Source organism: Mobula birostris, chromosome 10, assembly GCF_030028105.1.
Source record: "Mobula birostris isolate sMobBir1 chromosome 10, sMobBir1.hap1, whole genome shotgun sequence".
Taxonomy (NCBI): Eukaryota; Metazoa; Chordata; class Chondrichthyes; order Myliobatiformes; family Myliobatidae; genus Mobula; species Mobula birostris.
In genome coordinates, this window is record NC_092379.1 from 12640930 (window position 1) to 12665138 (window position 24209).

Here is a 24209-nt window from a genome sequence, read left to right on the forward strand (position 1 = left end):
CTCTCATCCTCCGTCGCTCCAAGGAAAAAAGGCCACGTTCACTTAACCTATTCTCAATAGGCATGCTCCCCAATCCAGGTAACATCCTTGTAAATCTCCTCTACACCCTTTCTATAGTTTCCACACCCTTCCTGTTGTGAGGTGACCAGAACTGAGCACAGTACTCCAAGTGGGGTCTGACCAGGGTCCTATATAGCTGCAACATTACTTCTCGGCTCCTAAACTCAATCCCATGATTGATGAAGGCCTATGCACTGACTGCTTTCTTAACCACAGAGTCAACCTGCGCAGCAGCTTTGAGTGTCCTGTGGACTCGGACCCCAAGATCCCTCTGATCCTCCACACTGCCAAGAGTCTTACCATTAATACTAGATTCTGCCATCATATTTGACTTACCAAAGTGAACCACCTCACACTTATCTGGGTTGAATTCCATCTGCCACTTCTCAGCCCAGTTTTGCATCCTATCGATGTCCAGCTGTAACCTCTGACAGCCCTCCACACTATCCACAGCACCCCCAACCTTTGTGTCATCAGCAAATTTGCTAACCCATCCCTCCACTTCCTCATCCAGCTCACAGATTTAAACATATTCTGTCATATCTATCTCACATAATTTCCCGATTAGAATGCCATGTTGATTCTGTCTAATCTGATGATGATCTTTTTCGAAACGACCGGTTACCATGCCCTCGGTAATGGATTTCAGCAATTTCCTGATGATTGATAGATTAACATCCATTCCCTTTTCCCTCACCAGTTTCTCTTTTGGGATTATTTCCTAGATTACAACAGTAGCATCACGTAATGAGTACGTAATTGGCTTGGGACACCTTGTGCCTGAGAAATGTTCTCTATTGAAACTGCAAACATTTTTTGGACTTGGAAAGCAATTGTGTTAGTATTTTTTTCTTGTTTTGGTTGGACAGTAACATCAATATTGCTCCCAAAGTAATGCAAATACGCTCAGAGCAGTGTACTTTACTTCCAGTGGTTGCCCCCCCTCCCCTTCACCATCCCCCATTCCCATTTCCTTTTCACAAACCAAAAACTGAGAAAAACTGTAGATGCTGGAAATCAAAGCCACACACATAAAATGCCAGAGGAACTCGGCAGGCCAGGCGGCATCTACGGAAAGAAGTACAGTCGGCATTTCGGGCCGAAACCCTGGATCTCGGCCCGAAGCGTTGACTGTACTTTTTCCCATAGATGCTGCCTGCCCTGCTGAGTTCCTCCAGCAATTTGTGTGTGTTGCTGCCATTTCCCTTACTCACCTTACCTGCTTACCTGCCCAGAACCTCCCACTGTAGCTCCTCCCCCTTCCCTTTCTTCCGTATTCTCCTGTCCTCTCCTATCAGATTCCCCCTTCTCCAGCCCTTTATCACTCACACCAATAAACTTCCCAGCTCTTTACCTCACCCCTTCCCCTCTCCCGGTTTCGCCTATCACCTGCCTCCCTGTACTTCTTCCTCCCCTCCCCCTCTGACTTCTCATCTTTTTTGTTTCCCAGTCTTGATGAAAAGTCTTGGCCCACGTCGACTGTTTTCTCTTTTCCACAGATGCTGCCTGGACTGCTGAGTTCCCCCAGCATTGTGTGTGTGTGTGTGTGTGTGTTTGTGTGTGTGTGTTGCGTGCATCATTCCAGGTAGCCCCAGGCATACACTACTCCCTCAGCCCCCTTCCTCCCAATGTAGAGCCTGCGGACGGTCCCAAGAAGGACATACATCCCAGGACAAAATGTGGTCAAGACATCTGCAAGCGGTTCATTTACTCTTAGGGATATCACATCTCGCCTCCCCCTCATCCCTACTCAGAGCAACACATACCCACCAATACATTACATCCTCCAGGGCTTTGCGTAGTGGGTTTTGTCGTTTGTTATGTGCCTGTTGTGTGACGGGGCGACCATGACCATTATTGTTCCTGACAGATTTTTCTACAGAAGTAGAAAAATTGCTGTCTTCTGGGCAGTGTCTTTACAAGATGGATGAACCCCAGCCATTGTCAATACTCTTCAGAGATTGCATGCCCGGCTTCAGTGGTCGCATAACCAGGACTTGTGATCTGCACCAGCTACTCCAGTGACTTCACATGATCCTGCTTGGAGTTGTGAGTGGCTAAACAGGTGCTACATATTGCCCATGTGTGACCTGCTGGTTAGTGGAGGGAAGGAGCGCCTTACACCTCCTTTGGTAGAGATGTATCTCCACCCCACGTGGAGGGTACACAGTGCGTATATCCCCAGGGAAATGTGCAGATCATCTTCTCCCCAAGAGAACTTCGCATCCATTCTCAGAACAGTAAAGGCACCCTTTAACGCAATGCAAATACCAAAAGGGATGTGAATGCCCTCTTTGTCGTTGTCAAGGCCAACACACATTTTCTCTACCCCTTTCCCCTCCACCCCCCCCCCACCGATCCCAGGCAGTACTCACCACAGAACTGAAAGCACAACTCCAGGGGCTTGTCTGGGGCAGGACCTGTACCAACCCAGACAGCGCAGCACGTGTGCACCTCAGGGTGGTGTAGATATCCGCAGCAGAATTAAACGCCAGGGTAGCGTTGACTGAGGGTACACTGTCCAAGTCATTGTACATTCTCTATGAAATGCGTGGAAGCCTAAATCCTATCAGTCTGATTAATTTGTCTCACCGTTGATCCCAGCGAAGGGCAGCGACTTACCTCAGAGTCAGAGAGACCTTTCCCTTTCCCGCAAATCGTAGCGGTTAGCGTAACGCTATTACGGCGCCTGCGACCCAGGTTCGATATCCGCCGCTGTCTGTACGGAATTTGTACCTTCTCCCCGTGACTGCGTTGCTTTGCTCTGGGTGCTTTGGTTTCCTCTCACTGCCCAAAGACGAACAGGTCGCACAGGTGTAATTGGGCAGCAGGGGTCAGAAGAGCCTGTTACCTTGCTGTATCTTGAAATAAGATAAAAATATTCACAGCCAATGCAATAAAGACACTCATTGTATCAGGCATTTCCAGGCACTGTCCCACAATATGGTTCCTTCTTCAAAGTTCAAAGTAAATTTATTATCTAACTACGTTTATGCCACCATATACAACCCTGAGATTGATTTTACTGCAGGCATTCAGAGGAGAATAAAGGAACACAATAGAAATTATAAAAATAACCATAAATAACAAAGGCAGACAAGCAAACAATGTGTGTAAGAAGACAAACCATGCAAATAGCTTTTAAAAAAAAAAGTAAATGGCGTCACGGTAGTGTAGTGGTTAGCACAACGCTTTACAGTACAGGCGACCCAATTCCCACCGCGGCCTGAAAGGAGTTTGTATGTTCTCCCCGTGACCGCATGGGTTTCCTCCGGGTGCTCCGGTTTCCCCCCACAGTCCAAAGATGGTAGGTTAATTTGTCGTTGTAAACTGTCCTGTGATTAGGTTAGGATTAAATCAGGGGGAATTACTGGGCGGCGTGCCTCGAAGGGATGGAAGACTGTACCTCAATAGGCAGATAAATAATTAGCAGCAGCATCTCCGGCATTTTGTGCGTGCTGCTTGGATTTCCAGCACCTGCAGATTTTCTCGTGTTTGCACTGAGAATTCGAGTTGCAGAGTCCTTGAAGGTGAATCCGTTGGTTGTGGTATCAGTTCAGTGTTGCAGTGAGTGAAGTTAGCCACTCTTGTTCCGGAGCCTGATGGTTGAAGGGTAATAACTTGTGGTTGGGACCTAAGACTCATCTGCCTCCTATCCAATAACACTGCATCAGTGAAATGTTTATTAAGCTGGATCCAGCCTGTCGATCTGTAATCACAACCACCTGGGACCCGAGGTTCTCTCTGATTAAGGGTCAGATCCAGAGATGCATAATGGTTTCTGTTCCCCACTTCTTACTAACATTGGATATAAATTGTATGGAACATATAATGGGGGTTGTATAATGGCCAGTGCCATAGTTCCTTAAGGTTATTATAGCTGGGGGTGGTAATGAAGACAAGCTCCCACTACCTATTAAATAGCATGTGTCTCAAATAGCCTCTGATATCCAGGTCCAGCTCCTGGTCTTCACATGGGGCTTAGCTACTAAGCCCGGCGGAACCATTTCTACTGACAGGAGAAGGGGTAATGGTGGGTTACTGGCACCTCAGAACCAGTGGCTTCTGGCAGATGGGGCTTGCCAGTCGTGGTTGGCAGCTCATCTAGAAGGAAAACTGGATCCCTGAGCCAGTCCTACGTTGAGCTGAACGCTGACTGGCAACTCATGCGACGCTGCTGGTGCCGAACTGTATCGGTGTCTGCCGTTCCTTTGGGTTCATCAGATGAGTGGAGAGGGGGAGCTTGCTGCATGGGCAAAGGCTTGCTCTACATATCGTACTGCCCAGGCTTTGCATTAGCGACACACAACATGCTGGAACACTTCAACAGTTCAGACAGCGTCCGTAGAGGGGAATAAGCAGTCGACGTTTCGAGCCGAGACCCTAAAATGGGGGAGAAACTCAAAAACTCAGGCAGCATCCACGGAGGGGAAAAAACAGTCAACGGTTTGTGCCAAGACCCTTCATCGGGACTAATGAAGAGTCTCAGCCTGAAACGCAGTCTGTTTGTTCCCTGCCTGACCTGCTGAGTTCCTCTCTCATTTTAGGGATGGCTCGAAAGGTTGACTGTTTATTCATTTCCACAGATGCTGCCTGACCTTCTGAGTTCCCCCAGCATTTTGTGTGTGCGTGTGTGTTGCTCTGGATTTCCAGCATCTGCAGAATCTCTTGTGTTTATGATTTGGGAGTAGCGAATTGCTTTAATGGAGAATAAACTCCAAAGCAGGCCAGGCAGATTCCTTAGCCTGTCTCTGCATTGTAGTGTTTATGTCTGACATCTTAGTTTCAATGCCCTTATGTCAAGACAGCAACAGGAGTTAATGGGTAGGAAAATAAATATAAAGGAAGCCAAATTATAATTTGAGACCCTGCTGACTGGTAAGACTGAGGCCTTGAGGATTTCCATAGGAATATAGTTGAAGAGTCTACAGTAGAGGATAGTGTATAGAAATGCAGATTGCAGCCTCACTAGTCGCTACATTTTCAGAGAACTCTAAACAAGTGCTATTTGTAAATGCTGTGTAGAACCTCAGAAGATGAATTAGGTTTAATATCATTGGCATATGTCATGAAATTTGTTGTCTTTGTGGCAGCAGCACATTGCAATACATAATATTAGAAACAAGACTGTGAATTACAATAAGTGCATATGTGTGTGTGTGTATGTATACATACATATATACATTAAATAAGTAGTGCAAAATTGGAATTAAAAAGTAATGGGGTAGTGTTCATGGGTTCAATGTCCATTTAGGAATTGGATGGCAGGGGGGAAGAAGCTGCTCCTGAACCGTTGAGTGTGTGTCTTCAGGCTGCTGTACCTCCTCCCTGATGGTAGCAATGAGAACAAGGACTGGCCTGGGTGATGGGGGTCCTTAAAGATGAGTGCCGCCTTTTTTGAATTGAAGATGTCCTGGATACTATGGAGGCGAGTGTCCATGATAAAGCTGACTAAGTTTACAACTTAACGCAGCTTATTTCGATCCTGTGCAGTAGCTCACCCACTCCCCCCCTACTAGACGGTGATGCAGCCAGTTAGAATGCTCTCCACAGTACATCTGTTGAAATTTGTGAGAGTTTTTGGTGATGTACCAAATTTCCTCAAACTCCTGATTAAATATGGGGTCTGTCCTGCCTTCTTTGTTGCTGATATGTTGGGACTGGGATAGGTCCTTTTCCATTGTCTTAGGATTGGGAAAAATTCTTCTTGATTAGTAGCAAAGAGCAGATGCCCGTGCATGTATTGAAACTACATACATTGTTTCTCTGGTCAAAGAACACTGAGGCTGTCTACAAGAAGGGTCAGAGCCGTCTCTATTCCCTGAGGAGACTGAGATCCTTTAACATCTGCTGGACAATGCTGAGGATGTTCTATGAGTCTGCGGTGGCCAGTGCTATCATGTTTGCTGTTGTGTGCTGGGGCAGCAGGCTGAGAGTAGCAGACACCAACAGAATCAACAAACTCATTCGTAAGGCCAGTGATGTTGTGGGGATGGAAACTGGACTCTCTGACGGTGGTGTCTGAAAAGAGGATGCTGTCTAAGTTGCATGCCATCTTGGACAATGTCTCCCATCCACTACATAATGTACTGGGTGGGCACAGGAGTACATTCAGCCAGAGACTCATTCCACCGAGATGCAACACAGAGCATCATAGGAAGTCATTCCTGCCTGTGGCCATCAAACTTTACAACTCCTCCCTTGGAGGGTCAGACACCCTGAGCCAATAGGCTGGTCCTGGACTTATTTCCTGGCATAATTTACATATTACTATTTAACTATTTATGGTTTTATTACTATTTATTATTTATGGTGCAACTGTAATGAAAGCCAATTTCCTCCGGGATCAATAAAGTATGACTATGACTATGGAGAAAGAAATGAGCAAATGTGGAGTTAGAAGCCGATTTGCTACCAGCCATTTTAGTGACTGTGCACGGTCCACATTCTGGAGTAGATTCTCCAACGTGTGTTGATGTTCTGTGTCTGGACTCACTGTTGAAACATAGCTGGATGTCGAAAGTCATAGTAAACTTATACTGAAGTACATATGTTATCATGGTAGCATAGTGGTTAGCATGACCGTTTATAGTACAGGTGACCCAGGTTCAATTCTCACCACTGACTGTAAGCACAGGTGCACCATTAGACTGTGTGCTTAGCCCCCTTGGTCTACTCACTTAGCCTCACCTATGACTGTCAGGCTAAGTGCAGCTCCAATGCTGTATTTAAATTTGCTGACAACACCACATTTGTTGGCCAGATCGAAGATGGTGACAAATCAGCATATGAGGGGGGAGATCAAGGAGCTGATCATTGAGGGGAAGGAAACCTGGTCTATGAGCCAGTCTTCATTGGAGGATCAGAGTTGGAGAGGGTTAGAGGTTTGCAAGATTTCAGCATATCATCTAAAACTTTGACAAACTGCTATAGCAGTGTGGTGGAGAGTATATTGACTGGCTGCATCGCAGCCTGGTATGGAAACACCGATGCCTTTGAAAGGAAAATTCTACGAAAAAAAGTAGTGGATACAGCACAGTCCATCACAGGTAAAGCCCTCCCCACCATTGAGCACATCTACACGGAGCGTTGTCGCTGGAAAACAGCACCCGTCATCAGGGATGCCCACCGCCTAGGACGTGCTCTCGTCTCGCGGCTGCCGTTGGGAAAGAGGTGCTGCAGCCTCAGGGCCCTCTCTACCGGGCGCAGCAACAGTTTTTACCCCTCAACCATCAGTCTCTTGAACCAAAGTGGATAACTTCACTTGGCCCATCACTGAGAAGTGCTACAACCCATGGACTCCCTTTCAAGGACTCTACAACCCTGATTGTTTCTCATTATATTATTATTATTTCATCCTGTATTTGCACAATTTTTTGTTTTATTTAACACTGGTAGTTTGTCCACCCTGTTGGCTTTGGCCCTTCATTCATTCTATTGCGTTTCTCATACTTATTTAATTATAATTTATTTATTGAGATACTGTGTGGAACAGGTCTTTCAAGCCATGCCGCCCTGCAAACTCCAATTAAACCCCAGACTAATCATGGGGCAATTTGCAGTGACCAGTTAACCAGTGACCAATGACCAACCCAGGGCAGGTTCTCGCTGCCGCCATCAGGTAGAAGGTGCAAGAGTCTCAGGCCTCGCATCACCAGGTTCAAGAACAGTGACTACCCCTCGACCATCAGGCTCTTAAACCAAAGGGGATAACTACACTCAATCTATTTCCAGTGTTCCCACAACCGACAGTCTCACTTTAAGGATTCTTTGCCGTGTTAATTCACGCTCTTGTTATTTATTGCTATTTATTTATATTTGCATATTCATAGATCTTGTTACAGTTGCTGTTCTATAGATTTGCTAAACATGCACACAGATAAAAAGAATCCCAGGGTTGTGTGCGGTGACGTGTATGTACTCCGATAATAAATCTTACTTTGAACTTTGAACTGGTACACCTCTGGGAGGAAACCAGGTCACCCGGAGGAAATCCACGCGGTCACGGGGAGAAGGTACAAACTCCTTACAGGCAGTGGCGGGAATTGAACCCAGGTCACTGGTACTGTAAAGTGGCTGTGCTAACCATGACGCTACCGTGAATGCCTGCAAGAGAATGAATCTTAAGGTTGTGTATGGTGACATGTATGTTCTTCAATAATAAATTGACCTTGAACTTTGACGACAGTGGGGAAAGAGCACCGAATGCGGCTAATTTAGCATTGGTCACAAAGAGACAGCACAGACTCGAAGGACCGAATGTCCCTCTTAACTAGCAGCTCTTTATAGTTCTTAATAAGTTTGCCTGGAATTAATAAAACATAGAGTCAAACACTTGAAGGTTTATTAGAAGTTAAATGAACCAGAACATACTCAGAGCCAACATTAAATAAGATTTAGTCGTAAGAAGTGCTATTACTGCAGCCAGTGGAATTTAATCCTCTTGGTACCTTTCCTCCAATCTCCCAGCCTCTTGTTCTGACTCCAGCGCATTTCTGTTGCCGCGCGCTGCAGTAATTCATATACTCCAGCAGTCAGGCCTTCAACAGAAGATGCTCTGCAGGTGCTGGAAGTCTTGAGGAACACACACAAGATGATGGAGGAACTCAGCAGGTCAGGCAGCATCTATGGAGGGGAATAAACAGTTGACGTTTTGGGCCAAGAGCTCTGATCAGGACTGGGAAGGGAAGGGGGGGGGGCGCGTGCAGGGAAGAAGCCAGAATAAAAAGGAGGGGGAGGGGAAGGAGTGCAGGCTGGCAGGTGATCGGTGAAACCAGGTGAGAGGGAAGGTGTGGGGCAGGGCGGATTGAAGTAAGAAATGATGGGGGATAGTGGGGAGGGGGAAGAGATAAAGGGTTGAAGGAGACTGAAAGGGGAGGAGGGTAACTTGTACTCTTCCCCCCCCCTCCCCTTCCATGTTCTGGCTTCTGACCCTTCCTCTCCAGTCCTGATGTTGGGTCACACGCACAAAATACTGCAGCAACTCAGCAGGTCAGGCAGCATCTGTGGAAAGGAATAAAGAGTCAACGTTTTGGTTTGAGACCCTTCATTAGGACTGGAAAGAAAATGGGGTGCGGGGGTAGAGTTCTTCTTTCTTGACGCTGCCTGATCTGCTGAGTTTCTCCAGCATTTTGTGTGTGTGTGTGTGTGTGTGTGTTACGTGTTACTCTGGACTTCTAGTATCTGCAAAATCTCCTGTGTATCTGATGAAGGGTCTCGGCCCGAAATATCGACTGTTTATTCCACTCAGTAGAGGCCGCCTGATTTGCTGAGTTTCTTCCTCATTTTGTGCGTGGGTTACTTTGAATTTCTAGCATCTGCAGACTTTTTTTTGTGTTTGCAGTTGAAAGTTTACTTTATTGTCGCCAAACAATTGGTACTAGAACGTACAATCGTCACAGCGATATTTGATTCCGCGCTTCGTACTCCCTGGAGTACAAATCGATAGTAAATGTTAAAAATTTAAATTATAAATCATAAATAGAAAATAGAAAAATGGAAAGTAAGGTAGTGCAAAAAAACCGAGAGGCAGGTCCGGGTATTTGGAGGGTACGGCCCAGATCCGGGTCAGGATCCGTTCAGCAGTCTTATCACAGTTGGAAAGAAGCTGTTCCCAAATCTGCCATACGAGTCTTCAAGCTCCTGAGCCTTCTCCCGGAGGGAAGAGGGACGAAAAGTCTGTTGGCTGGGTGGGTCGTGTCCTTGATTATCCTGGCGGCACTGCTCCGACAGCGTGCGGTGTAAAGTGAGTCCAAGGATGGAAGATTGGTTTGTGTGATGTGCTGTGCTGTGTTCACGTTCTTCTGCAGCTTCTTCCGGTCTTGGACAGGACAACTTCCATACCAGGTTGTAATGCACCTTAGAAGAATGCTTTCTACGGTGCATCTATAAAAATTAGTGAGGGTTTTAGGGGACAGGCCAAATTTCTTTAGCTTTCTCAGGAAGTAAAGGCGCTGGTGGGCCTTCTTGGCAGTGGACTCTACTTGGTTGGACCAAGTCAGGTCATTTTTGATATTGACCCCTGAGGAACTTAAAGCTTTTGACCTGTTCCACTTGCGCACCATCGATATTCATTGTATTGGAGGTGAAGACTTTCGAGTGGACCAGTCTGGTTATAATCAGTTATTATTGGAAAGAATTGAGTTCAGATTCACACACTGGGTCTGTCCTAACCATCAACCACCCATCTACATCAACTTACAATAATCATTTTTTTTTAAAGCTTCCTCACATTGTCACCTTGTACCCCCCCTACCCTACCTCCCCCCCGAGATTCTGCCAATCACACTTGGGACAACTCACCCTGGTCGATGAATCTGTTAACTTGAATGTCTTTAGAATGTGGAGGAATGCAGAGCTCTGCATGGTCACAGGGAGAACAGAAGAAAACCCACACAAAGACGATTGAACCAAGGTCTCTGGCATTGTGAGACAGCCGCTCTGCCTGCTGTGAGCCTCTTTTCAGCCTCTGGTTAGATTTATATGAGGATTTTAAAAAGAACACTCCTCTCCAATTATACTCCTTTTGTTCTTTTCACTGGTGAAGAGCTGATGGACATCATCTCGGTCCCGAAACATCGACTGCTTATTCATTTCCATAGATGCTGCCTGACTTGCAGAGTTCCTCCAGCATTGATTGTGTGTGTGTTTTGCATTGGATTTTTCACTAGGCTTTAACGACAGCTTCCAATTAGCTCTGAGCCCTAGTGTGCAGGCTAGCATTTAACTAACATCATGAAACCAGATGGCCCTTGTCAATATTCCACTGCTATTTATGCTGAATTACTAATGGATTAGGAGCAAGAATGGGCCACTTGGCTCATTGAGCTTGCCATGGCAATCAGTCAGATCATGGACTGTAAACTCAATCCCATGTTCCAATCTAACTGCTTTCTGCTCCGTTGTTTATTTCTGTTACCTTAAAAAAAAAATCAATCAAAGAGCTGCACACACAAAATGCTAGAAGAACTCTGAATTGGAATCAGGTTTAATATCACCAACATTTGTTGTCTTTGCAGCAACAGTACAATGCAATGCATAATAAAAGAGAAAAATGAACATGAATCACTAAGTGTGTGTGTGTGTGTGTGTGTGTGTGTGTGTATAATAGTTAAATTACACAACTAGTGCAAAAATAGAAATTAAAAAAAGTAGTGAGGTAGTTTTCATGGTTTCAATGCCCATTTAGGAGTCGGATGGCAGAGGGGAAGAAGCTGTTCCCGAATCGCTGAGTGTGTGCCTTCAGGCTTCTGTATCTCCTACCTGATGGTAGCAATGAGAACAGGGCATGTCCTGGGTGATGGGGGTCCTTAATAATGGACCTTTTTGAGACCCTGCTCCTTGAAGATGTCCTTGATTCCTCGGAGGCTGGTGCCCATGATGGAGCTGACTGAGTTCACAACTCTCTGCGGCTTCTTTCGGCCTAGTGCAGCAGCCAACAAGCCCAACCCTCCTCACGCCCATACCAGACTGTGATGCAGGTCAGGCAGCATCTACGGAAAGGAGTAAAGAGTGGATGTTTTGGGCCGAGACCCTTCGTCAGGAAGGGAGGAGAAGGCAGAATAAGAGGAGTTGCGGGGAGGGAGAGGAGGACAAGCTAGAAGATGTAGGTGAAGCCAGGTTGTTGGGGAGGGTGGATGAAGTAAGACGTTGGGAGTTAATAAGTGGAACCAGGAAAGGGTTGGAGAAGAAAGTCAAGTCACTTTTTATTGTCATTTCAACCATAACTGCTGGTGCAGAACGTAGTAAAAATGAGACAACGTTTTCCAGGACCATGGTGCTACATGAAACAATACAAAAACTACACTGAACTATGTAAGAAAAAAAACACAAAAACCACACTAGACTACAGACCTACCCAGGACTGCATAAAGTGCACAAAACAGTGCAGGCACTACAATAAATAATAAATGATAAACAAGACAGTAGGCACAGTAAGTGTTCGTGCGTGGCCAAGTGGTTAAGGCATTCGTCTAGTGATTCAAAGGTCGCTAGTTTGAGCCTTGGCTGAGGCATTGTGTTGTGTCCTTGAGCAAGGCACTTAACCACACATTGCTCTGTGACGACACTGGTGCCAAGCTGTATGGGTCCTAATGCCCTTCCCTTGGACAACACCAGTGGCGTGGAGAGGGGAGACTGCTGCTCTTCCATACAACCTTGCCCAGGCCTGTGCCCTGGAAACCTTACACGGCGCAAATCCATGGGTTCATGAGACTAACGGATGCCTATAAGGGCACAGTAGAGGGTACAGTAGGTTGGTGTCAAGCCGGGCTCTGGGTATTGAGGAGTCTGATGGCCTGGGGGAAGAAACTGTTACATAGTCTGGTTGCGAGAGCCCGAGTGCTTCGGTGCCTTTTTCCAGATGGGAGGAGGGAGAAGAGTTTATACGAGGGGTGCGTGGGGTCCTTCATAATGCTGTTTGCTTTGCGGATGCAGCGTGTGGTGTGAATCTGATAGGAGAGGAGAGTGCGTCATGGGAGAAAGGGAAAACGGACTGGCACCGGGGGGGGGTGTGATTGGCGGGTGAGGAAAAGAGTTAAGAAGCTAGAGCGGGGAAATGAATCAGAGGGAAGGGGGATGGGTAAACATTTACCCAAAGCTGGAGAAATCAATATTCAGGTCAGCAGTCTGGAGGCCACCCAGATGGAGTATGAAGTGTTGCCCGTTCAACTGGATAGTTGCCTCATTATGGCAAAAGAGGAGGCTGTGGACTGGCATAGTTAAATGGGAAGGGGGATAGGAATTAAGACCATAAGACAAAGGAGCAGAAGTCATCCATTTGGCCCATCGAGTCTTCTCTCCCATTTTATCATGAGCTGATCCATTCTCCCATTTATTCCCACTCCCCTGCCTTCTCACCATAACCTTTGATGCCCTGGCTACTCAGATACCTATCAATCTCTGCCTTAAATACACCCAATGACTTGGCCTCCACTGTTGCCCATGGCAACAAATTCCATAGATTCACCACCCTCTGGCTAAAAAAATTTCTTCACATCTCTGTTCTGAATGGGCGCCCTTCAATTCTTAAGTCATGCCCTCTCGTACTAGACTCCCCCATCATGGGAAGCAACTTTGCCACATCCACTCTGTCCATGCCTTTCAACATTCAAAATGTTTCTGTGAGGTCCCCCCTCATTCTTCTAAACTCTAAGGAATACAGTTCAAGAGCGGACAAACGTTCCTCATATGTTAACCCTCTCATTCCCGGAATCATTCTAGTGAATCTTCTCTGTACCCTCTCCAACGTCAGCACATCCTTTCTTAAACAAGGAGACTGAAACTGCCCACTGTACTCCAAGTGAAGTCTCACCAGCGCCTTATAGAGCCTCAACATCACATCCCTACTCCTATACTCTATTCCTCTAGAAATGATTGCCAACATTGCATTTGCCTTCTTCACCACCAACTCAACCTGGATGTTAACCTTAAGGGTATCCTGCACGAGGACTCCCAAATCCCGTTGCATCTCAGAACTTTGAATTCTCTCCCCACTTAAATAATAGTCTACCCGTTTATTTCTTCTGCCAAAGTGCATAACCATACACTTTCCAACACTGTATTTCATTTGCCACTTCTTTGCCCATTCTTCCAATCTATCCAACTCGCTCTGCAGACTCTCCGTTTCCTCAGCACTACCGGCCCCTTCACCTATCTTCGTATCATCAGCAAACTTAGCCACAAAGCCATCTATTCCATAATCCAAATCGTTAATGTACAACGTAAAAAGAAGCGGCCCCAACATGGACCCCTGTGGAACACCACTTGTAACCGGCAGCCAACCAGAATAGGATCCCTTTATTCCCACTCTCTGTTTCCTGCCAATCAGCCAACGCCCTATCCACGTATGTAACTTTCCCGTAATTCCATGGGCTCTTATCTTGTTAAGTAGCCTCATGTGTGGCACCTTGTCAAAGGCCTTCTGAAAATTAAAATGGTTGGCTACCGGGAAATTCCACTTTTAATGGATGGAGCAGAGGTGCTCCACAAGGTGGTCCCCCAATTTACCTGGGGTCTCATCAAAGTAGAGGAGGCTGCTTTGGGAGCACCAGGTATAATAGATGACGCTGACAGAGTTACAGGTGGAGTGTTACCTCACCTGAAAGGATTGTTTGGTGCTCTGAATGCAGGTGAGGGAGGTGGTGAATAGGCAGGCGGAGCATTCTGGCCACTTGCAGGGATGTGTGCCAGGAGGGAGGGGGAAGTCGGCGAATGGACAAGGGAATCACGGAGGGAGCGATCCCCGTAGAAAGCGGAGAGCGGGGTGGGGAGGGGGGAAGAGTAGAGATGTGTTCGGTGGTAGGATCCCGTTGAAGATGGCAGAAGTTGTGGAGAATGTGTGTTGGATGTGGAGGCTCACAGGGAGGTAGGGGAGGACAAGAGGAACTCTATCCCTGATAGAGTAGGGGGAAGATGGGGTGAGCATGGAAACCTGGGAAATGGAAGGGATGCGGGCAGCTCAATGGTGGAGGAAGGGAACCCCCATTCTTTGAAGAAGGAGGACATCTCTGATGTCCTGGAAAGGAAAGCCTCATCCTGGGAATAGATGAGGCAGAGATGAAGGAACTGAGAAAGGGGAATGGAATTTTTTTTTTTACAGGAGACAGGGTGGGAAGAGGTACAGTTAAGGTAGCCATGGCAATCAGTAGGTTTATAAAAGATGTTGGTAGACACTTTGCCTCCACAGATGGAGACAGAGGGATCGATAAAGGGAAGGGAGCTGTCAGAAATGGACCAAGTGAATTTAAGGGCAGGGCGAAAGTTAGAGGCAAAGTTGATGAATTTGATGAGCTCAGCATGGGTGCATGAAGCGGCACCAATGCAGTCATCAGTGTAGCAGAGAAAGATTTGGAGATCTTTACCAGGAAAGGCTTGGAACATGGACTGTTCTACATAACCAACGGAAAGGCAGACATAACTGGGGCTCATGTGGGTGCCCTTGGCTATCTCTTGAGTTTGGAGAAAGTGGGAGGAACTGAAGCAGAAATTGTTGAGGGTGAGGACCAGTTCTGTCACATGGAGGAGGGAGGTGGTGGAGGGGAACTGGTTGGGTCTTTTGTTGAGAAAGAAGCAGAGAGCTTTAAGATCTTCTTGATGGGGATAAAATTGAAAAGGGGCTGGACATCCATAGTGAAAATGAGGCGGTCAGGACCAGGGAATTGAAAGTTGTTGAGAAGATCTAAAGAATGTGAATTGTCACTGATGCCGGTGGGAGGGGACTGAACCAAGGGGGATAGAATGGAGTCAAGGTATGTTGACCCAGTTCAGTGGGGCAGAAACAGGCAGAGACAACAGGCCTATCCGGACAGTCAAGTTTGTGGATTTTGGGTAGTCAGTAGAAATGGGCAGTGTGGGGTAGGGAACTCTGAGTCTGGTGGTAGTGGATGGGAGCTCTCCGGCACTGATGAGAATTATAATGGTCTCCAAAACGATCACTGACCTCATCAAATCTGGAGAACCCTTCAATGCCATCTGAAACTGAAAGATAATTTAGGTATTTTTGTATTCTGCTCCACAGCAATAAATAGTAACAATTGGCTTTACCTGCACTTGCATCTGTACACTAGCCTTTTGCAAACCTGGTAAAAGATCCTTCTGCATCTCAGGACTCTGCAATCTGTCACTATTTAGATAATATATATCATTTATTATGCCTGCCAAAATAGATATATTCACATCTATCCAATATATACTCTATTTGTCCAAAGGCCAAGTCCAGGCCAGGGACTGGAGGTTGTCTGACAGTGCAAGGCCAAGGACTGGAGGCCTGGGCGTTGCCTGCCCTGGAGTTGGAGGCCTGTCTTGTGTATGAGGGGGTTGGGGGGTGGGTGGGGAAGGGGCTTGCTTTGCTGTTATTGCCTTGTTTTGTTCTGTTCTTGTTCCTGCTGCTTGTGGTGTTGTGTGTTAGGTATTGTGTTGTGCTGGGTATTGGACGCATGCTCTGCTGGTGCGACACTTGCAGGCCGGGTTGCCCCAGCAAACCCTCGGGTATGCCAGGAGTAAAGATGTGTTTGGTGGTAGGATCCAATGATGTCTGCTGGTTTGATGTGGATGTGCACTCTCCAGCATCCAGGACCCTTCAAATGGAGATATCTCTAAAAGGCAGCATCCGCCATTAAGGACCCTCATCAACCAGGATGCCATCTTTTCACTGCTACATCAAGGAGAAGGTACAGGAGCTTGAAGACGCAGACTCAACATTTTTAGGAACAGTTTCATCCCCTCTGCCATCAGACTTCTCAACAGACATTGAACCCATGAACACTACCTCAGTGCTTTTTTCCCTAACTTTTTGCACTCTCAGTTTTTTTGCACTACCTTACTTTCCATTTTTCTATTTTCTATTTATGATTTATAATTTAAATTTTTAATATTTACTATTAATTTGTAATCCAGGGAGCGGGAAGCGCAAAATCAAATATCGCTGTGATGATTGTACATTCTAGTATCAGTTGTTTGGTGACAATAAAGTATAAAGTATTTTTAAAATTGATATTGTTTATATATATAAATTAAAATAAGAGATATATATATATGTAATTTATATCGTAATTAATAATTTTTATTATGTATTGCAATGTACTGCTGTTACAAAACAAAGGAGTATTACATACAGTTCTGGTCACCCCACTATGGGAAGGATGTTGAGGCTTTGGAGAGGGTGCAGAAGAGGTTCACCAGGATGCTGCCTGGTTTAGAGGGCATGTGCTATCATGAGAGGCTGGGTAAACTTGGGTTATTTTCTCTGGGGCATCAGGGAGATCTGATGGAGGCTTACAAGATTATGAGCCGCAGAGACAGAGCGGACAGGGAGTACCTGTTTCCCAGCGTAGAAATGACTAACAACTGAGGGTATGCATTGAAGATGAGAGGGGGTAAGTTTAAGGGAGATGAGAGGGGTAAGTTTTTGACTCAGAGAGCAGTGGATGCCTGGAATGTGCTGCCTGGTGTGGAGGTAGAGGAAAATCCATTGGAGACTTTCAAGAAACGTTTGGATATAAGGAAGATGGAAGGATATGGACATGGTGTAGGTAGGAGGGATTAGTGTTTTGGTGTTTTTGATTTGTTTTTTAGCTGGTTCGGCACAACATTGTGGGCTGAATAGCCTGTTCTTGTGCTGTAATGCCAGCGTTCTATTAATCCTGATTCTGATTCTGATTCTAAATAAATCTCAGTCTGCTCGATCTTCTCACACCCACTTAACCACTCTGTAACTTTCCCTGTGTCATTTTCACAACTTACTTTCCAACCTGTCGTCGTGTCAATCGCATATTTAACAACCATACTTTTGCTTCCTTTGTCCAAATCATTAAGATCAGTTTTAAATAAGTTGTCCTAGCACTGAACCTCTGGTCCCATCATTGTTAGACTTTGCCAACTATGCCTTGTTTCAGTCTTCTGGAAAAGCCAGTTCACTGACCCCATGGTCCATGAGCACTATCTCACTATGAGACAGTTTTTATTCCTGTTTTCACACTACTTATTTAATTTAATGCATATATATACTTGTAATTCCATTTTTAGATTAGATCAGATTATGAGGACACTCAATCTTCATTTATTGTCATTTAGAAATGCATGCATTAAGAAATGATACAAATTTTTTCTGTATTATCATGTTTTACTGCTGCTGCAAAGTTCAAAGATTCAAAGTACATTTATTATCAAAGAATGTCTAAATTATACAACCTTGAGATTTGTTTGCTTACAGGCAGTCGCAAAGCAAGGAACCAGAAAGAACCCAATTAAAAAAAATAAAGACCAACCCCCAATGTGCACAGAGAAAGAGGAAAAAAAACAAATCATGCAAACAACAAAAGCGAGTAACAACAGTATTCTGAACCAAATTGAGTCCCTAGATCCAAATCCCTGGAGCAGCCCAGAGTAGACCCAAAGCCTTGGTATTCAGTTCATCTTATTAGATTAACTGAATCACCACAAAGTTCGCAGACTGAAGCACGGAAGCTGGGGGCATCTCATCCCTTACAAATTTCAGGATATTTGCTGGTAATATTAATCCTGATTCTGATTCAGAATTCAGTATCTCATCAAATGCCTCTGGAAACAGAGTTGTTCCGATTTCAAAAATCGGAAGTGCAAAGGGACTTGGGGGTCCTCGTGCAGGATACCCTAAAGGTTAACCACCAAGTTGGATCGGCGGTAAGGAAAGCGAATGCTATATTGGCATTCATTTCAAGAGGAATAGTGTATAAGAGTAAGGAGGTGTTGGTGAGGCTCTATGGGGCATTAGTGAGACCTCATTTGGAATACTGTGTACAGTTTTGGGCCCCCTATCTTAGAAAGGATGTACTGATGTTGGAGAGAGTTCAGAGAAGATTTACGAGGATGATTCCTGGAATGCAGGGGCTAACATATGAGGAGCGTTTGTCGGCTCTTGCATTGTATTCAGTAGAGTATAGAAGAATGAGAAGGGATCTCATAGAAACATTTCCAATGTCGAAAGGGTTGGACAGAGTAGATGTGGAAAGGTTGTTTCCCTTGGTGGGTGAGTCCAGGACAAGAGGCCATAGTCTTAGAATTAGAGGGTACCCAGTTAAAACAGAGATGAGGAGAAATTTTTTTAGCCAGAGGGTCGTGGATTTGTGGATTTCATTGCCACATACAGCTGTGGAGGCCCGATCATTGAGGGTGTTTAAGGAGGAGATTGACAGGTATCTAATTAGTCACGGTATCAAGGAATATGGGGAAAAAGCCGGAAATTGGAGCTAGATGGGTGCATAGTTTAGCTCATGGGGGAGGTGCGGAGCAGACTCGATGGGCCGAATGGCCTACTTCTGCTCCTTTGTCTTGTGATCTTGTGAAACCTAACTATGTTACATTTGTTTGTTCCCTCTTAACCATTTCACATAGTACTTCTCCAAAGAAATCCATCGAATAGATTGAACATGGCTTTTCATTCATGGAATGATTCTGACGTCAATACAAGAGATTCTGCAGATGCTGGAAATCCAGAGCAACACACACAAAATGCTGGAGGAACTCAGCAGGTCAGGCAGCCACCTATGGAAAGGAACAGCAGTCGATGTTTTGGGCCAAGACCCTAAATTAGGTCCTAATGAAGGATCTTGGCCCGTAACATCCTCCTCCCTCACCTCCACTCAGGGCTTAAAGCTGTTTTTCTCAGTAAGTCAGCACTTCACCTGCGAGTCTGCTGGGGTTGCCTATTGTGTCCGGTGATCCTGATGCGGCCTCCTCTACATTGATGAGACCTGTCATAAACTGGGGGGGGAGTCACTTCGTCGAGCACCTCTGCTCCGTCCGTCCAAAGTGGAACCTCCCGGTGGCCATATGTTTTAATTCCGATTCCCATTTCCGTTCCGACATGTCAGTCCATGACCTCTTCTTGTGCCACAATGAGGCCACCCTCAGAGTGGAGGAACAACTTGTTTTCCGCCAGGGTTGCCTTCAACCTGCTGGCACGAATATCGATTTCTCCTTCTGTTAAAAACATTCCCCTCCCCACTTCTTCTATTCCCCACTATGACCTCTTACCTCTTTTCATCTGCCTACCAACTCCCCCTCCCCTGCCATGCCCTTCCTCCTTCCCTTTCTCCTCTGGTCCACTCTCCTCTCCTATCAGATTCCTTCCAATCTTTCCAACCCACCTGGCTTCGCCTTTCACCTTCCAGCTATCCTCCTTCCCTCTTCCCCACCTTTTTATTCTGGCGTCTTCCCCCTTCCTTTTCAGTCCTGAACAAGGGTCTTGCCTTGAAATGTCAACTGTTTGTTTATTCCCATAGATGCTGCCTGACCTACTGAGTTCCTCCAGCATTTTATGTCTAATACTGGCTTTGCTTCATTTCCTTGAATGTTTTTAACTAGTGATTGACTGCTGAACTTCCCCGTGTTACAGTGAGAAGGCTTTAAAAGTTTATTTTTTTGCCTGGACAATGCTTTATAAATAAGGTTGTAAAATACACTGCATTAATGCAGATTTTTTTTAACTGAACCATGCTAAATGATGGTCCAACAGAATAATTATGTTATTGTGTTTATAATCCAGAGCCAGCTTAATTAATTCAAAGTTATCCAGAGTCACGAACTCGTCCCAGCACACCAATCGGAGAATTTAATTTAGCAAACTGAATAAATCCAGAAATGAAATCTAGTGTTAGCCGTGGGGTTCAGAAAACTGCAGGAACGTTGCTGAGACGCGAATGGGTCCGTCTGCCTTTGGTGGGAAGTGTCCATCCAGACCTGGTCTGGGCCATACATGACTCCAGACCCACACAAACATGGTTGACTCGAAACCACTTTCTGTAAAGCCCACACTCTGTCTTGTCCCACTTTGTAAAGGGTTATCATTTTGCACTGAAGACTGACAAATATAAAAGGCCGAAGTTCACTTACTCAGCAAAGGCCTTGGCCGATCAAGGAAGAGCTGTCGGTAATTAAGGTTTCTAAGACCATAAGAAATGGGAGCGATTCCTCTTTGTATGTGATAAATGTCCCCATCAGATCTCCTCTCAACCTCCAACTTTGAACCTTAACTCTATATCTTATCTTCTGGTGCAGGGCTTCGACCTGAAATGTTGCCAATTCCTTTGCCACTCTCAGATGTTGCTCGACTGGATGAAAGTATAGACCATAAAACCATAAGGTATAGGAGCAGAATAAGGTCATTTGGCCCATTGAGTCTGCTCAGTTATTTCATCATGGCTGATCTATTTTTCCCTCTTAGCCTCAATCTCCTGCCTTCTCCCTGCATCCCTTTGTGCCCTGGCTAATCAAGAACCTATCAACCTCTGCCTTAAGTATACATAAAGACTTGGCCTTCACAGCTGCCTGTGGCAACGAAGTCCACAGATTCACCATTCTCTTGCTAAAGAAATTCCTCCTCATCTCCGTTCTAAAAGGACACCCCTCTATTCTGAGGCTGTGTCCTCTGGTCTTAGACTGTCCCACCCTAGGAAACATCCTCTCTACATCCACTCTATCCAGGTCATTAGTAACAACAGAGCAACATCCTGGCAAGCTTAGATCATAAGACCGCAAGCTGTAGGAGCAGAATTAGGCTATTCAGCCCATTGATTCTACTCAACCATTCCATTATGGCTGATTTGCTATCCCCCGTCAACCCCATTCTCCTGCCTTTTCCCCATAACCTTTGACACCCTTACCATTCAAGATCCTATCAACCGCTGCTTTAAATATACCCAGTGCTTTGGCCTCCACATGTGTCTATGGCAATGAATTCCACAGATTCACCACCCTCTGGCTGAAGAAATTCTTCCTCATTTCTGTTCAAAAGGGACGTCCTTGTATTCTGAGGCTATGCCCTCCTGTCCTGGACTCCTGCACTGTAGGAAGCATCCTCTCCATGTCCACTCTATCTAGGCCTTTCAATATTCGATAGTTTGTAATGGGATTTCCTCTCATTCTTCTAAACTCCAGCGAGTACAGGCTCAAAGCCATCAAATGTTAACTTTTTTATTCCCAGGATCATTCTCGTGAACCCTCTTCAATGCCAGCACATTCTTTCTTGAATCTCAGTTTTCAGGCAAATGCAAATGAAAAATAATAATAAATAAATAAATATAAATATCAAGAGCAGGGGATGAGTCCTTGAAAGTGAGTCTATAGGTTGTGGGTACCGTCAGGGATGGGGTGAATGAAGTTATCCCTTTTGTTTCAAGAGCCTGATGGTTGAGGGGTAATAATTGTTCTTGAACCTGGTGGTGTGGGTACTGGGGCTCCTGTATCTCTTCCTAATGGCAGCCCTGAGAAGAGAGCATGGCTTTTCTGGTGGGAACCCTTCATGATGGATGATGCTTTCTTGCAACAATGCTCTGTGTACCTGTGCTCAATGGTGGGGAGAGCTTTAACCCTGTTGGACTGGGCTGTGCCCACTGCTTTGTGTTCAAGGGCATTGGTGTTTCCATACCAGGCCTTGATGCAACCAGTCAATATACTCCCCACCACACATCCATAGAAGTTCATCAAATTTTCAGATGACATGCCGAATCTTCACACACTTCTATGAGTGCAGAGGTGGTGCATGCTTTCTTCGTAATGGTACTTATGTGTTGGGTGCAGGACAGATGCTCTGAATTGATAACACCGAGGAATTTGAAGTTGCTGACCCTCTCCACCTCTGATCCTCCAGTGAGAACTGGTTCATGGACCTCTGGTCTTCTTCTCACTGAAGTTAATAATCAGTTCATTGGTCTTGCTGACATTGAGTAAGAGGTTGTTGTTATGGCACCACTCAGCCAGATTTTCAATCTCCATCCTATATATTGATTTGTTACTATCATTGATTTGGCCAGCAACAGTGGTGTCATCAGCATTTTAAAAATATGGCATTGGAGCTGTGCTTAACCTCACAGTCTTAAGTATAGAGCGGTGGGGGTGGGGTGGGGAAGCTAAGCACACAGTCTTGTGGTGCACCTCTGCTGGTGGTGAATGTGGCAGAGATGTTGTTGCTAATCCAAAGTGACTGGGGTCTGCAAGTGAGGAAATCGAGGATCCAGTTGCACAAGGAGGTATTGAGGCCAAATTCTTGAAACTTATTGATTAGCTTTGGGGGGAGGAGTGATAGTATTGAATGCTGAGCTATCATCAATGAAGAGCATCTTGACTTCTGCATCTTTGCTGTTGAGATGTTCGGGTTCGCTTCACCAAAGCAGCTCAATAGAATATGACTGTGTTGGCGCGTGGCCAAGTGGTTAAGGCGTTCGTCTAGTGATCTGAAGATCGCTAGTTCGAGCCTTGGCTGAGGCAGTGTGTTGTGTCCTTGAGCAAGGCACTTAACCACGCATTGCTCTGCGACGACACAGGTGCCAAGCTGAATTGGTCCTAGTGCCCTTCCCTTGGACAACATCGGTGGCGTGGAGAGGGCAGACTTGCAGCATGGGCAACTGCCAGTCTTCCATACAACCTTGCCCAGGCCTGCGCCCTGGAAGCCTTCCAAGGTGCAAATCCATGGTCTCACGAGACTAACGGATGCCTATATATTCTGCTGGGAGCATTCCTGCTTCGAGATTAAAAAGTTATGCGTTCAAGGCTGACTTCAAAGAATGAAAATGCATAAATCAGGCTAGTACAATGCACAGATGACATTCTTTGGATAGTCCAAGCTTCTCATTGTCAGCAAGTTTGAGCTTGTGCTCCTCTTTTGAAGAAGAACCGAGGGAGTTCTTCTGATGTCTGGCAAGCATAAACCCTTCAATTAACATTTGGTCATTTATTTACTGTAGTAATTATAGCCTGATGATTAACAGTTATATTACTACAGTTCAAAAGTTCAGGTTTAATTATCATTTAGCCATACATAGATATAGCCAAATGAAACTTCGTTCCTCTGGGCCAAGGTGCAAAACACGCTACTAACAGCACACAACACATAGCACAATGGTTAGGGTAGTAGAAAAGCAGCAACAAAGAAGAAAGTATCCAGCCCAAGACCTTGAGTGGCATGGTTTGTAGATTGATGGTAAGTTGGCCTGTTCTTCGAATGAGTGAACACCGATGGGGGGGAGGTGGTGGCCTGCCCCCAACCTGGTACCGATTCCTGTGCCACTTCCTGTCTCCCGTGCCACCACTGGTTTCTCCTCCTTTGGGTGGGTGCAACAGGCGACTCCGCGGCACGAGGGCCTAGTCCTCATCATAGCTGAGGCAACACAGCTCCCGTGCTGTCGGTCTCACCAAGAACCAGTGAACCGGACTTGGCGGTATTCTACCTTACCAATGCCCAACAGGGTCTTGCCACCCCAGTAAAAACATCCTGGACAGTCACTCACACCACACACCGCTTTGGCGCCACAGTGGTATGCAATAAGTCCAGCTCCATCACTATCAAAGAACCCACTGATGGGGCGGACCCGTAGTACTTGATGTTCTGTAGTATCCAGGAGTGTCTTACGATCATTATGCTTGTCAAAGTGGGGATGGTAATGGGGCCAAGCTCCCTCTAACTTTTAAATGTTCCCAATAGCATGCACCTCAAATATTCTCCGACGACCGAGTACAGCTCCTGGCTTTTGTTTGTAGCTTAGCTACTGAGCCTGGCAGGGAGAGGGGTAAAGGTGGGTTACTGATGCCTTAAAACCAGTCGTTTTGGGCGGATGGGCCTTGTCAGCTGTGGCTGGCGGCTCATCTAGGAGAAGGGAAACTCTGATCTCAAACCT

General features: G+C 45.8%; 1 protein-coding gene across 1 annotated transcript in view; it reads left to right on the top strand.

The window, feature by feature from the left end:
* Positions 1–24209, top strand: part of LOC140203833 (sodium/calcium exchanger 3-like) — a 104251-nt gene that overhangs the window by 77247 nt on the left and 2795 nt on the right. The gene's annotated exons all lie outside the window — the stretch shown is intronic.